Raw genomic sequence first — 13,745 nt, 5'->3', positions numbered from 1 at the left:
GTTGCTGGTGAACGCAGCAGGCCAGGCAGCATCTATAGGAAGAGGTACAGTCAACGTTTCGGGCCGAGACCCTTCGTCGGGACTAACTGAAAGAAGAGCTAGTAAGAGATTCTCAGTATTGCTTTTATCTGAAAAGTTTATCTTTTGTGTTTGTCAGTATTTGTTTATATAGGGTTTTTTGAAAACTTCTATTTATTTTTCTGTAAATGCCCGCAAAGAAATGAACCTGAAGATAGCTTGCGTTATATGTAGTTCGAACTTTGCAGGGAGGACCTGGTGCTTTAAACAATCCATGACGTCACGGGCCAGCCCGGCCGCTCCACGTTGTCCCGCCCCTTGCTGTGGCGAGGAGGAGGAGGAGCCGAGGAGGGTAGGCCCCGCCCCCCTAGCCGGAGCAGAAGGAGCAGGCGGAAGTGACGCAGCGAAGCCGAGCCGTTGGCCAAGCGGGCGCTGACCCCTTGGGCTCGAGCTCGGGGTCAGGGTTCAGAGTGTGGATTAAACGGCGGGCGGCGGAGTCGGTGAGTGGGGCAGGTCGGAGGGTGTGAGGGTGAGGGTGAGGGTGAGGGGCGAACCGAGTGGGGGGGTGTAGGGGTGAGGTATGGGTGAAGTAGAGGGGGAGCAGAGGGTTGACCGGGACAGTGTGGGGAGAGCTCGGTGAGGTGGGACGGGGAGTGCAGGGGGAGAGAGGTGAGAGCGCATTGTAGCCGGACTGGGAGTTGAAGCAGGGAATGGGGGAGGAGAGAGCAGCGAGGAAAGCGTTTGGTTGGGGGGGGGTGCTGACATGTGGATAGAGGAGGAGACGGGAGAACCGGTGAGGTACACGTAGCTCAGGAGCACTCATGACGAATGGTAGAAGCTTGTACGGTGTATAAAAAGGCACTTTAATCCCACTGCCCACTCCTTGAGCCTTGGCTTTTAAGTTGCTATCCACATCAATTATGGTCTTGCCCTCTCTGCTTGCTCTGGTAGTAAGTACTGGCCCCTGTTTGGGGGAGAACAGAGAAATAAATAGTCTTTTCTTTGATATTGCTCTGGTGCTTTAGCCAGTTTTACCTTTCTATGTGATCTGTCTGTGGCAGGAATGATGATAACCTCAACGTTTGACTTTTTGAGAATAAACATAATGACAGAGGAAGTTGAGGGAGAAAGGGACATAGTCGGAGCTAGTGCTGGGGTTTTTGTAGTGTGCTCAAGAATCTGATGGCAGTGGGGAAGAAGCTGTTGTTGAACCTTAAGGTGTGGGTCCTCAGGCCGTTGCATCTTAACCTGAGATTAGTACACAGCCCAGACGACGGGGGTCCCTAACGATAACTGTCGCCTTCCTGAGGTGTCGTCTCTTGTTGAGATGCCCTTAGTGGTGGGGGGAGATGTACTGGTGTTGGAACTGGCTGTCCCACTGTTTGTCTGTAGCCTCTTGTGTTCCTGTGAACCGGAATCAGTTTTATTATCACAGGTTATATTTACACTATCTAAGCCAGTGACTCAGAGGTTTATGTACCTAGTCTCCCTTATGAAAACCAAACCCAGCATAGACAGCCCTTCGTCACAAGCATGACACCTCATGCTTTCTGAGCACCTTTTCTGTGAAGGTTCAAGTGACTGTAGAACCTGGTAACTTGAGCAACAAATTAACTGCTGGAGGAACTCAGCAGACAGGCAGCACTTGTATAGGGGAAAGACAGTCAGTGTGTTGGGATGAGACATTACAGTTTAGACACTTTAAACCATTTTTATAAAGCTGTTTACATTGTATATACACACTGGTATTTATGCACATTTACACCTGTTTATTTTTTATATAATTCTTTATAATTGTTGAATGTTGTTTTTGTTGCATGTCGTGTCCTGTCCAACCCACCTCAGCAAATTCCTAATCCATGTAGGGGTGTGTGGTGAATAATATTGATCCTTCATACGTCTTTACTTCAGCCCATCACCTCTGCTGAGTCCTCTGTCCATGTCCAGTCTTTCAAGTTGCCCCCAAGTAGAGCCCATCTTTACATCATCTAGGTGAAGACCCTTCCTCTTCCAGGGATGAGTTTTTTGAGCTTCTGTAGTTCTGGGTTTTTATGGAATGGGGTTGTAAGCCCCATGCCCAACCCTCCTCCTTTCACAGCTGGGGTGGAACTGTCCATGGCAGAGTTTTAATACACTTGGACCGCCCTTTTTATCTGCCTGCTCTTGCCCCACTGAACCTAGCCTTTCATACCTCGACTCTATCTTGTTTCACCAGTTAAGTCCCTTCCCACCTTTATCCGGTACACCTTGCATGCTCTCCACCAATTGAACAACTTCTGATTCCCAGCTCCTCTCTGTCTCGTCTTCGTATTGGACATCAAGTCCCCAAACTTCCACTTCCCCATCAGGAAGACCTTGGGATTCTCGTGTTTCTTTCTAGAGCATAAATGTAGTTAGTTCCCCTTTACTCGTGCTCTACTCTGTCTGGTGGAACTTGTGGTTACCCGAACAACTTCTCTTTTGATTTTTCCCGCTTTCATTTTTAAAACAGTCCAAGTAAAGTGTGTAGGCATTGACTGCCTGACCTGCTGAGTTCTCTCTGTAGTTTGTGGTTTCGCTTCATATTCCTACATCTGAGGCTTCTTATCTCTGTCCTTGCTACGTTGGCCCTGACCTGCTGCAGTACCTTGCAGTTATCTGGTCTGAATTCCTTTTGCTACTCAACATCCTCCTGTGCTCTGGAACTTTATTTCCAGTCACTGTCAATTTGTGTATCATTTATTTTTATCTGTGTTGCCTACCTGTGATGCTTCTGCAAGCAAGTGTCTGTACCTCACTGTACTTGTGCACTGGCAAAAGATTTGATTTGTCTTCACTTTTGGTATCTTTTATTTGGGGTCTTGTTCCTTGTGTTTACATTAACGCTGTTAAAAGCAAGGAGATTAGAATCTCACTACACGCTAACACTCCCTACCTGTTGGAATTCTTTGGGAAAATAAACAGACAGGATTGGAAAAGGAGAATTGGTGGATGCTGTTTGCTTGGATTTTTGAAGGCTTTGACAACGTATCGCATTTGAGACTTCTTCACAAGATAAGGGCCCATGGTATTACAGAAAAGAAGATTGGCTGACTGACAGGGGGCAGAGAGTGGAAATAAAGGGGGCTTTTCTGATAAGCTGCCAGTGACAAATACTGTTCTGCATGGGTTGTGGTTGGGACCGCTTCTTTTCATGTTATATGTGGATGACGGCATTGAAGGTTTGTGGCCAGACTTGCAGATGATGCAAAGATAGGCGGAGGGGAAAGTTGTGTTGAAGAATCGGGGGACTTGGACAGATTGAGAGAATGGGCAAAGAAGTGGCAGGTGTTGGGAACTATATGTTCATGCATTTTGGTAGAAGGAATAAAGGAGTAGTCTTTTTCCTAAATGGGGAGAAAATTCAAAAAATCTGAGGTGCAAAGGGACTTGGAGCCCTTATGCAGGATTCCCTAAAGGTTAACTTGCAGATTGAGTCAGTTGTAAGAAGGCAAATGCAATGTTAGCATTCATTTTGAGTGGACTAGAATACAAATGCTGAAGCTTTATAAGGCATTGGTCGGACCGCACTTGCAGTATTGTGAGCAGTTTTGGGCCTGTTATTTAAGAAAAGATGTGCAGGCCTACACAAGAGTGGATGTTTCCTGTAGTGTGTGAGTCTTGGACCAGAGGGCCATCCTCCTAGTTCAGCTAGTGTCTTAATCTAGGGTAAAACAGCCCTCGGGTTGGCCAAACTTAAGACATCTTGTTTAGGTAGCTGCTGCGCAATGTGTCCCCTGTTACAAATCAGTACCACGAGATAACAAACAGTACGCAATATGCGATTAAACGATTGAGCTTTGTAATTCTTAATTTGACTATATGGTTAGTAAAGAAACAAAAAAAAAAAAGGGCCCATTCTCATGAAACAGTCTAATGAGCAACGTTGGAGCTCACGGTTCAGTCCACTGGTTTCCCGTCAACCTCCTCGGAGCATAGCTGAGCCTCGGACCCTCGCTCAAAGTCCACCAACTCTCTCCATTCGCATCTTCTCCCTGACAAAAGACTGCAAAATCCCTGCTCCCAGACTCACAAGAAAGAATAACATCCCTCTCATTGGATAGCCCACAGTCCAAAGCCCTGTTATCTCTAGTTATAACCCAAACATTGCTGCTACAGAGAAACCATTACATTAGCAGTGAAACCTTACAGCATGTTACAGAGGGACAACCATTTAGAACAGATGATGAGTTTCTTTAATCAGAGGGTAGTGAACCTGTGGAATTTGTTGCCTCAGGTAGCTGTGGAGGTATATATTGGGTATATTTAAAGCAGAAGTTGATAGGTTATTGATTAGTAAGGGTGTCAAACGTTATGCAGAGAAGGCAGGAGACTGGGGTTGAGGGGGAGAATAAATCGGCCATGATGGAATGGATGGAGCAGACTTAATGGCCAAACTCTGCTCGTGTCTTTTACTCAAATTTACTTTGATTGTCCTATTTAAATGAATTTATCACTTTCCCTTTGCTGTTGTTGTGGGACATTGGTAACATCCATCCATGCTACCTCTTTCCTACCTCCTCCAGCGTTTGATCTAGATTCAGATTAATTTATTTATCATATGTACAACATGCTGTGTAATGCATTTTTTCTGTTAGGTCGGGGTTAACCATGGATGTTGTGTCCTAGCTGTCTGTGTTGATAATCGAGCCAGGGCAATATGATATGGAGAGAAAGCTGTTGCCCATGCAGCCGGCTCCCCCCTTCCATGCAGCTGATGAATTCAAAGGAATGACAGTGACTGATACAGCTTGGCACCAGGAGTTGCCAGTCAGCATCAAACTCAACGTAGGACTGCTTTAGGGACTCCAGTTCTGGATTTTTCCTCGGGGTTAACAACCAACACAACCTAAGGATGTGCTGAGAAAAGTCCGTGAGTTGCCGCAGATTCTGTTGCCTACACAGCAAGCTCATAATGTTCAGCAGAACAACAGCAAAACAAGCCACATTCCTCCCTCCCACCCACGCACTCACATACACTGACAGACCGTCTCAGGGCCGGCAGTGGACCTGCAGACTTTTCCAGCAGGTTTACTGATTGGGGATTTAACATGATCTTTCTTTCACAAATCCATGGTGTCTATCCATTCCTGGCAAAAATGATCATTTATGACTTCTCTCTGAATGAGCTGAAGTGGAAGGGGGCATGGGGGTGTGGTGTGGGGAGAGACGGGAGGTATGAAGGAGCTGGAGATGATAGCTAGAGAGGGAGTAGAAAGCAGGAAGTGCATTAACAGCAATGGGAAGGGTTGGCATTACACTTTACAGTGCCAACAACCTGGTTCAATTCCCTTCCCACTGCTGTCTGTAAGGGAGTTTGTATGTTCTCCCCGTGACTGTGTGTGTTTCCTCAGGGTGCTACAATTTCCTCCCACATTCCAGAGATGTCCAGGGTGCATGGGTGTAATTGGGCAGCATGGACTCGTGGGGCTGGAAGGGCGTGTTACTGTGCTGTGTCTCTAAATAAGCAAATAGTTGTGAGTATGCTATATTGGTGTCAGAAGCGTGACGACACTTGTGGGCTGCACACAGCACATACTTGATGCAAGCCTTGCATTTCACCGTATGTTTTGATGTGCATGTGACAAATAAAGTTAATCTAGGATCAGGATCTTTAATCTTTAGTATGTGGGTGAGCTGATGTGACTATGGGGAGAATAAAATTGGGATTAATGTGGGGTTGGTATGAATGAGTGCAGATGGTCAATGTTGACTCAGTGAGCCTTAGAGCCTGTTTGCCTGCCGTACCTCTCTCTGGGACTGTGACTCATCCAGGGTTACATGTGGTCACAGGTAAAACATGCAAACTCCACAAAAAAATTACCAGATGTTGGTATTGAACCTGGGCCACTGGAGCAGCTCTTCCAGCTGTGCATCTGCGCTCCTGTGCTGGCATTGGAAAAGTCCCTTAGAGTCTTGTGCACCTTTCCCGGACGTTGGGAGTGAAAATCCCAATGACTGCTACTGAGTCACAGCCAATGTAGAAGATTTAAAAGAGCTTTTCAGCTGTTTTTTTTTATTGTGCAAGTGTGTTTATTTGAAAGATTATAGAGTTGTGAAGCAGGAAGTTGTTAGTGAGATTATTTCTGTGCTGGGTAATTCCTGGTAATTGCCTTGTCAACGAGCCAGATGCTGTCTCCTGAGTTCCAGCTGAAGTCTGAGGCCTTTACGTGCTCTCTGGTTGGGAGCACTCCTGTTCTGGTGGACTGATGTTAGGCCTCATCAGCAGTCACTGATTGCAAATAATCTGCTTTTGTCTGCATGAAGCATGCACTGTCTCTGATGGGGATTGAAGTGGTTTCAGATCTTGGCTACCAGTTCGTTCGTGTTTCTCTCCCTGTAACGTGTGCGCCAGTGACCGTGGCGTGAAAGCATAGTGGTTAGAGTGCAGATTTGGGATTCTAGATTAGTAATATACGTACTTTGAGCTTTGCTTTGAGGGTCAGTACAACATTGTGGGCTGAAGGGCCTGTACTGTGCTGTACTATTCTATGTTCTTTGTTTCCATGGGAGCCACTGGGCTGATGTTTTGGGATGGACAAGGAACAGCAGCTTTCCTTGAAGATTGAATAACCTGCTCTTGTTTCATCCCCTGAGGTAAAAGTTGTTTAGGAGTGACCTGATTCTGATGTGCACTTATGATGCTTCTCAAGAGTGACAGAAATGGTTTACAGCCACTGAAGTAACTGAGGTGTTTTTGTTGTGATGCCAATTACGAACCCCCACAAAACAGCAGTGCATTAATGTCTCAACCATCTGCTTTGGGAGGTATCCACTACCCGTGAAAATGGGATCTTTCACATCCATGCGAAAGAGCATGTAACCGAGAGGCTGTACTCCGAACAACAGAAGATTCTGAAGATACTGGAAATACTGAGCATCATAGAGATGAGTAAACAGAGAATGTGAAGGTTCTCAGTGGGAAACCCCAACTGTTTATTCCCCTCCATAGATGCTGTCTGACGTGCTGAGTTCTCCCCCCATTTGGTGTGTTACCTCTAGTAACACTCCTGCAATGAAGGAATAGCCTGAATCTTTCCTCATGAAGGGCGTCGACCCAAAACATCAACTGTTCATTTCTCTCCATGGATGCTGCCTGACCCCATAAATTCCCCTGGCTTTTTTGTGTATTGCCATCTGAATCTTTTATCCTTGCATCTTTGGACAGCATTTGGAGGTGGTTATACTTGTCTGAGGGAAACGTCCAAGAGCTGTTGGGGTGGGCAATTAGGTTTAAATGAGATGTGGGGCAAACATTTACACAGAATGGTGAGTACCTGGAACAATCTTCTAGGAGTGGGAGTGGAAGCAGATATGATAGGATAGAATTAGACCATTCAGTCTGTCGAGTCTGCTCCACCATTCCATCATGGCTGATTTATTATCCCTCTCAAACTCATTCTCCTGCCTTCTCCCTGAACCTTTGATGCCCTCACGAACCAAGAACCTATCAACCTCCACAAGAGGCAATCTAGTGGACATATCAATATGGGGGGAATGGAAGGGTATGGTTAATATGCAGACAGGAAAGTTTTAATTGAATTCAGCATCATATTCGGCACAGATGTTGTGTATCAAGAGTGTATTGAAGTGGCAGGCCCAGGTCTGAAAGCAAGAAGCGATCTGAGGTTTGGCCAATTTTAGCATCAGGCTGGAGGGGAGGGAGGGGAGGGGAGGGAAGCAACCGGCCGGCGTTCAACTTGCTGCTAGAAGAGGTTTACTCATCTCTGTTGAACTGAAGCTGTGGCCTGCAACTGACAGGCTCCTTAGTTAAGCTGCTGTGGACTGACTCACTTTCTGAATGTTACTTGTTTAGTTTGATTGTTTGTGCAATTTGTTTTTTTTCCCTGCATTTTGGATGTTTGATAGTCTTTAATAGGTTTTATTGGGTTTCTTTGTTTTGTGGCTGCCTGTAAGGAGATGATTCTGAAGGCTTTGTATAGTGTTTGTATACTTTGATAATAAATGTACTTTGAAAAAAAACGGAAGACCTGTTTCTGTGTCTATAAGTGCCTACATCCTGCAAGTGTGTTGATAGTTGGTGTTAGAAGTTGTTCATGCAAGCAATGCATTTCACTGTATGTTGTGATGTACATGTGATACATAAATTTGAATAGGAAGGTGTCGTGGCAAAGACAAATCCATCCATGGCAGAAAAATTACTGCTGCATTCACTGTCTGATATGGAGGGACCACTGCACAGGATCCGAAAAAAGCTGCAGAAAGTGCAGACTACCAGCTCCAGCATGAGCACTAACCTCCCCAGCATTGAGGACATCTTCAAAAGGCGATGCCTCAGAAAGGTGGCATCCATCCTTAAGGAGCCCCATCACCCAGGACATGCCCTCTTCTCTTTCCTACCATCAGTGAGGAGGCTCACGGTCTGAAGATACAATCAATATTTTAAGAGCAGCTTCTTCCCCTCCGCCATCAGATTTCTGAATGGTCCATGAACTATTTGGTCACTAATAAAATTTAGTGTGTATATATACATGCAAATTTATTTATTATTGTAGTTTATAGTTTTTATTATGTATTGCACTGACTGCTGCTGCAAAACAACACATTTCAATGCCCATTCCAGTGATATTAAACCTGAATCTGAAAATTACTCTCTGATGTTTTAAGGCTCTGGAAACCGGGGTAACCATTATTGCATCTACTTCTGTGTGTGTGCGAGCTCTGTTGCCTGAGAAGCGCTCAACCCCTCTTCGAGCCTCCACGCGTGCCCCTCGGTTCCTTCCCTCTCCCAACGTCGTGTTCCTCGGTGTGCCGCCTGCTTCGAGTGCTGTGTGTAACCCAGAGACGCGGCCAGAACTGCAACAGGTTTAGGACGGGTGAGAGCGCTGCTGTGCTCTACCACTCAAAGGCTGTAGGCTGACCTTTAATGTTTCAGGGGCCACAGGCACCTGCAGTCAGACTACCTTCAAGGCAGTGTTTACCTTGCTGTTTGCTCAATTGCTTTGTCTTTGGCATTTGAAATGCATTGCTGCTGACTGACTGAAGGGTGCCTCTCCCTAAGTTTTGATAGGTTTTGTTTGTACGTTGGTCACTTCCGCCTTTCCGGTTTGCGAGGCACAGCCTCTGCCGGTGTGATTTGCCCCTCAGCAAAGACTGGTCTCAGGTAAGGGTCGGCTCTGCGGGCCAACGCGGTTTACAGTCCAAAGCGTGGGTGGGAGTTGCAGCCAGAAATAGTTCACTGGAGAGGAGTTTGGTGGGGTTGTGCATCGAATGTGTGAAAGAAATACGAGGAGCCGGTTGCTTGGACTTGATCGGACGATTTGTATAATTACCCCCCCCCCCCATCTTCTTGCCCTGTCTCTTGTCTGCTTTTGACAGCTCTCAGTGTAATTTCTTGTTATCTGTCCGGGTTGTTTGGTCCCACAGTAGACGGGACTATTTCCATCGTTCTATAGGTGAACTTTGTAAATGTATCGCAACTCTGACGCCAGCTGGGCTTTGTGTTCTGATTTTTTTTCAGTATTAATTCCTATATTTTAGAGCAGTTAATGTAGCTCGGTAATTTTTGTAATGCCCAACTACTTCCTAATTATTGTAACCCACTCTGCGGATGTTTGAAATGCTCTCATTGCTTAGAGATGTGACATGAAGTGTGCCTTCCCCAGCTTTTACACTAAGATGGACTTGTTTTCATTGTATTCTTTCTTCTGAAAATGTTTAATTTATGGTTAATATTGTAAATTTCCTGTGAATGTTGCTTATAAAATGCTATCTGCCTGTGATGGTACTGCAAGTAAGATTTTCATTACACATAGAGTCATAGAGCGTTACGGTACAGAAACAGGTCCTTCAGCCCATCCAGTATGTGCTGGAATGTTATTCTGCCTAGTGCCATTGACCCACACTGAGACCATAGGCTTCCATATTTCTCTCGTCCATGTACTTATCCAAATTTCTCTTAAATGTTGAAATTGTACTTGTGCATGTGACGATAAACTCAACTTTGACTTTAATTATTGTTGTCTAGATTGTAGACCCAGTGTTACAGATAATAGATGTGATTTTTGCAGCGTGAGCATTGAAGGTTCTATTTATTAACATGTGAAATCCACATTGCCTGGATTGATTGGCGAGGCTTGTGACTGTGGACTAGTTTTGAGGGCCTTTGAGGTTCATGTTGTATGTGTTCCTGGATTCTCTTTTTTCCTGGTTACTCTTTTTTGCTGCTTTTGAGTAGTTTGATCAGGGTGATCGGTGCAGACTGGGGCATTTTGGCAAAGAATGGCCCTGCGGCCTGTATTGAATAGCAGCGCAGCCCCTGACTGGATTAAACTTGGTTCGATGTTTGATATTCTATGTGTTGTTTGCTTGCTTTTTTACTGGTTGTGCAGTTTGTTTTTTTTTTGCACATTTGATGGTTTCTTGAAGAGGTTCCATGATGTTTCTATGTTTCGTGGGAGGGTGAATCTCCAAGATGATTTCTGTATAAATGTTCTGTTAATAAATGTACTTTGAATGTTTATTTAGCAGTTTACAAAATTGAGGGTGAGTAGATGGGGCACATATTGTGCTGTAGTCAAAGAGGGTATAGCTTTAAGCTAAGAATTTGGAAGTTTAGAGGGGATTGTTTTCGCACAGTGAGTAGTTGGAATCTGAAATGAGCTGTCTGCGAAGTGGAGACAGACTCATGACATTTAAGAAGCATCCGGGCAAGCACTTGACTTTTCAAGGCAGAGAAGGCTACAAACACAATGGCTGCAACATTTGGAATGCACGTAATGGGCTGAAGGACCAATTTCTTTGACTCAGCAAGGAAGTAAATGAAAGTTGCAAAGCTGCAGAGGTTGGAAATCTAAAATAAATAAATTAAAGGTTCTGCAAACACTTATGCCTGGCAAAAGTTAGCAGGGAAGAAAAACCACTAACACCTTTTCATAGATGCTGCCTGACCTTCTGTGCATTTGCAACATTTAGCTATTGAGCATGCACCTCTCCTTTTCATCCAGAATGCTCTCTAATGCTATTGTCCTTTTAGGGATTTGCCTGGTGGATATGTTGTGTATGCTTGTCAAACATCTACTAGTCTTAATCAGATACAATCTCACTTTTCCTGTGAAAATACATTTTTATTAGTGAAGCAAGTCTTATCTACCTTTTATGACAGTGAAAATTATCTTTAATTCATATAGCTCAGTGACACACTCAATGAGTACCCCCCTGGTTGTAGAACATTGGAACTTACCATATTAAGGTGCTTGTTACTGGAAGGGTGGGTGGGAGGGAGGGCGGAGGGATAAAATAAGAAGATGGGAGGTGATCATTGGAAGACATAAAGGGCTGAAGAAGGAAATCTAATAGAGGAGAGAAACGGAAAGAGGAGGGGAACCTGAGGGAGGTGATGGCAGATGAGGAGAAGTGAAGAGGTGGGCAGATAACCAGAATGGGAAATGGAAAAGTGGGGGGTGGAGAAATTATCTGAGGTTAGAGAAATTGATGTTCATGAGGTGTTACTTCACAAAATCTCACCTGGACTGTTCACACTAGCTGTGTGGCCAAAATAGCGCAACAGCGTCTCTTCCACCTCAGGCAACTGAAGAAGTTTGGCATGATCCTGCAGATCCTCAAGACCTTCTACAGAGGCACCACCGAGAGGCACAGGAAATGCACCAACCTTGATCACTGGACACTTCAGAGGGTGGTGCGGACAGCCCAGTGCATCTGTGGATGTGAACTTTCCTCCACTGAGGACATTCACAGCAGCAGGTGTGTAAAGGAAGATCACCCCAACTATAAACTGTTTCAGCTGCTTCCGTCTGGCAAACAGTACCGCAACACTAAAGCCAGGATCAACAGGCTACAGGACATCTTCTTTCTACAAGCCATTTACATATAATTTATAAAAGCATTCACATATCTGTTACATTGTGGCGGAGTCATAATGCAAAAAGTTTTACTTCCTCAGGTTAATGTAAGATTTAAATAAGTTGATTCAAATTCAAATTCTCCAACCTGAGGTTCGCCACATGTAGTGGAGACCATTGTCCAGCATGTCGGAATGGGGATGGGAAGGATTCTCTGCAAGACACTTCAGTTCAGAGTAGTGTTTTCAGCAGTTAGTACAAAGTTTTAGTAACTTGGGTTATTAAACCCAACATTGGGCCTGATCAGAGCTCATGATTTCTGACCCTATCCTGGCACATTTTTTTCCAGCCTTGTTTAATTCTTCGCTTGCACACACTTCCTCATGCTGTTTTGGCTACGATGCATGGAGGCTGTCGTGGGCAAATAGTTGCAGCTAATCTGATGGGATTGTTTCCTCTTTGCAATTTGTTAATTGGTTGTTTATCCATGCCGTCACACTTAATTAGTTCGCTTAGCATGGCTGCATCCTGGGCTTCTCTGAAAATGCCGGTGGTGTGGAACTCCCAGTCTGTGCAGGAATATTGGAGATGCAAGAGACTGCAGAATCTGGAGCAGCAGAAAATCTGCTGGAAGAACTCAGTGGATCTAAGATAGGGATTGTGGACATTATGTCATAACCCTACATCGGGACTGACAAACATCTAACCTTCCCTCATCCACCCCCACAGATGCTGCTCAACCAGCTGAGTTATGTATGTTTTAGTTACAGCTACAACACAGTAACAGGTCCTTCCAGCCCAAAGGGCTCGCACTGCCCAATTACACCCATGTGACCAATTAACCTGCAGACCTGTGTGCCTTTGGAATATGTAAGAAACCCACGCGGTGACAGGGAGAACATATCAGTTCCTTATAGACAGCTGTGGGAATTGACCCGGGGTTACTGGGATTGTAATAGTGTTAGGCTAACCACTACGCTACCCAGTCACCCTCTGGAGTTCCTCCAGCAGATTCTTTGTACATTGGGGCATTTCTCTGCTTGGGAAAAAGGTAGAAAAATCAGCTTTCTAATTGCCCCACATTGCCAGAAAGTAATCTATTTGTTGTTGACTGAAGGTCCATTCAAACTTCGGTCAATGTTACACTTTTCAAATGAGTTGTTTCTTATGTTCTTATCAATAACTGTGAGATTAGGATTTCCTGCCCTCGTCATTCAACAGCTATTGTGGAACATAGGAGTGTGAGGGGCGATCTGATGTAAGGACATAACAGTATAAGGGGTATAGATAGAGCAGATGGTCAGAGTGTTTTTTTTCCCCCCAGATAGCAACATCAGATACTGGAGGATATAGGTTTAAGGTGAGAGGGGGAAATGTTTCAAGGAGATTAACCTAGTCATAGTGCACTACAGCACAGAAACGGATCTTCTGGCCCATCTAGTCTGTGTCAAACTATTGTTTTGCCAAGTCCTATTGACCTGTTCCTGGAACATAGCCCTCATACGCTCCAACCCATATACATCCAAACGTCTCTTCAGTGTTGCAGTTCATCCCACATCTGCTGGCAGCTCATTCCAAGCTCTCACCACCCTCTGAGTGAAGTTCTTCCTCAGGTTCCCCTTTCACCTTTCATCCTTAACCCTGACCTCCAGTTCCAGTCTCACTAAGCTCAGTGGAAAAAGCCTGCTTGCATTAATGAGACAAGATTTTTTTTTTAAGCACAGTTATAGGTGCTTGGAATGTTCTGTCAGGGGAGGTGGTAGACACAATGGCAATGTTCAAGAGACATTTAGGCAGGCACATGAACAGATAGGAAATAGAGGGATATAGACCATGTCAGGGCAGATGGAATTTGCATAGATTAACATCGTCCTGTTCCTTACCTGT

At 44.9% G+C, this 13,745-nt stretch overlaps 1 protein-coding gene across 4 annotated transcripts in view; it reads left to right on the top strand.

The window, feature by feature from the left end:
- Positions 1-390: 390 nt before the first annotated feature.
- shc1 (SHC (Src homology 2 domain containing) transforming protein 1) overlaps positions 391-13,745 on the top strand; it is a 115,607-nt gene continuing 102,252 nt past the window's right edge. The window contains exon 1 of one of the 4 annotated variants that reach the window (XM_063041896.1): positions 391-518. The gene's annotated coding sequence lies outside the window, so the exon portion shown is untranslated. Of the gene's footprint in view, positions 519-4,634; positions 4,910-8,927; positions 9,161-13,745 lie in introns of those variants that run through there. The other 3 variants (XM_063041893.1, XM_063041897.1, XM_063041895.1) reach the window with 3 other exon arrangements.

The sequence above is a fragment of the Mobula hypostoma genome, chromosome 2 (genome assembly GCF_963921235.1).
Source record: "Mobula hypostoma chromosome 2, sMobHyp1.1, whole genome shotgun sequence".
NCBI lineage: Eukaryota > Metazoa > Chordata > Chondrichthyes > Myliobatiformes > Myliobatidae > Mobula > Mobula hypostoma.
Note: the sequence above shows the minus strand (reverse complement) of the source record. Positions and strands in the feature narration are given on the sequence as shown.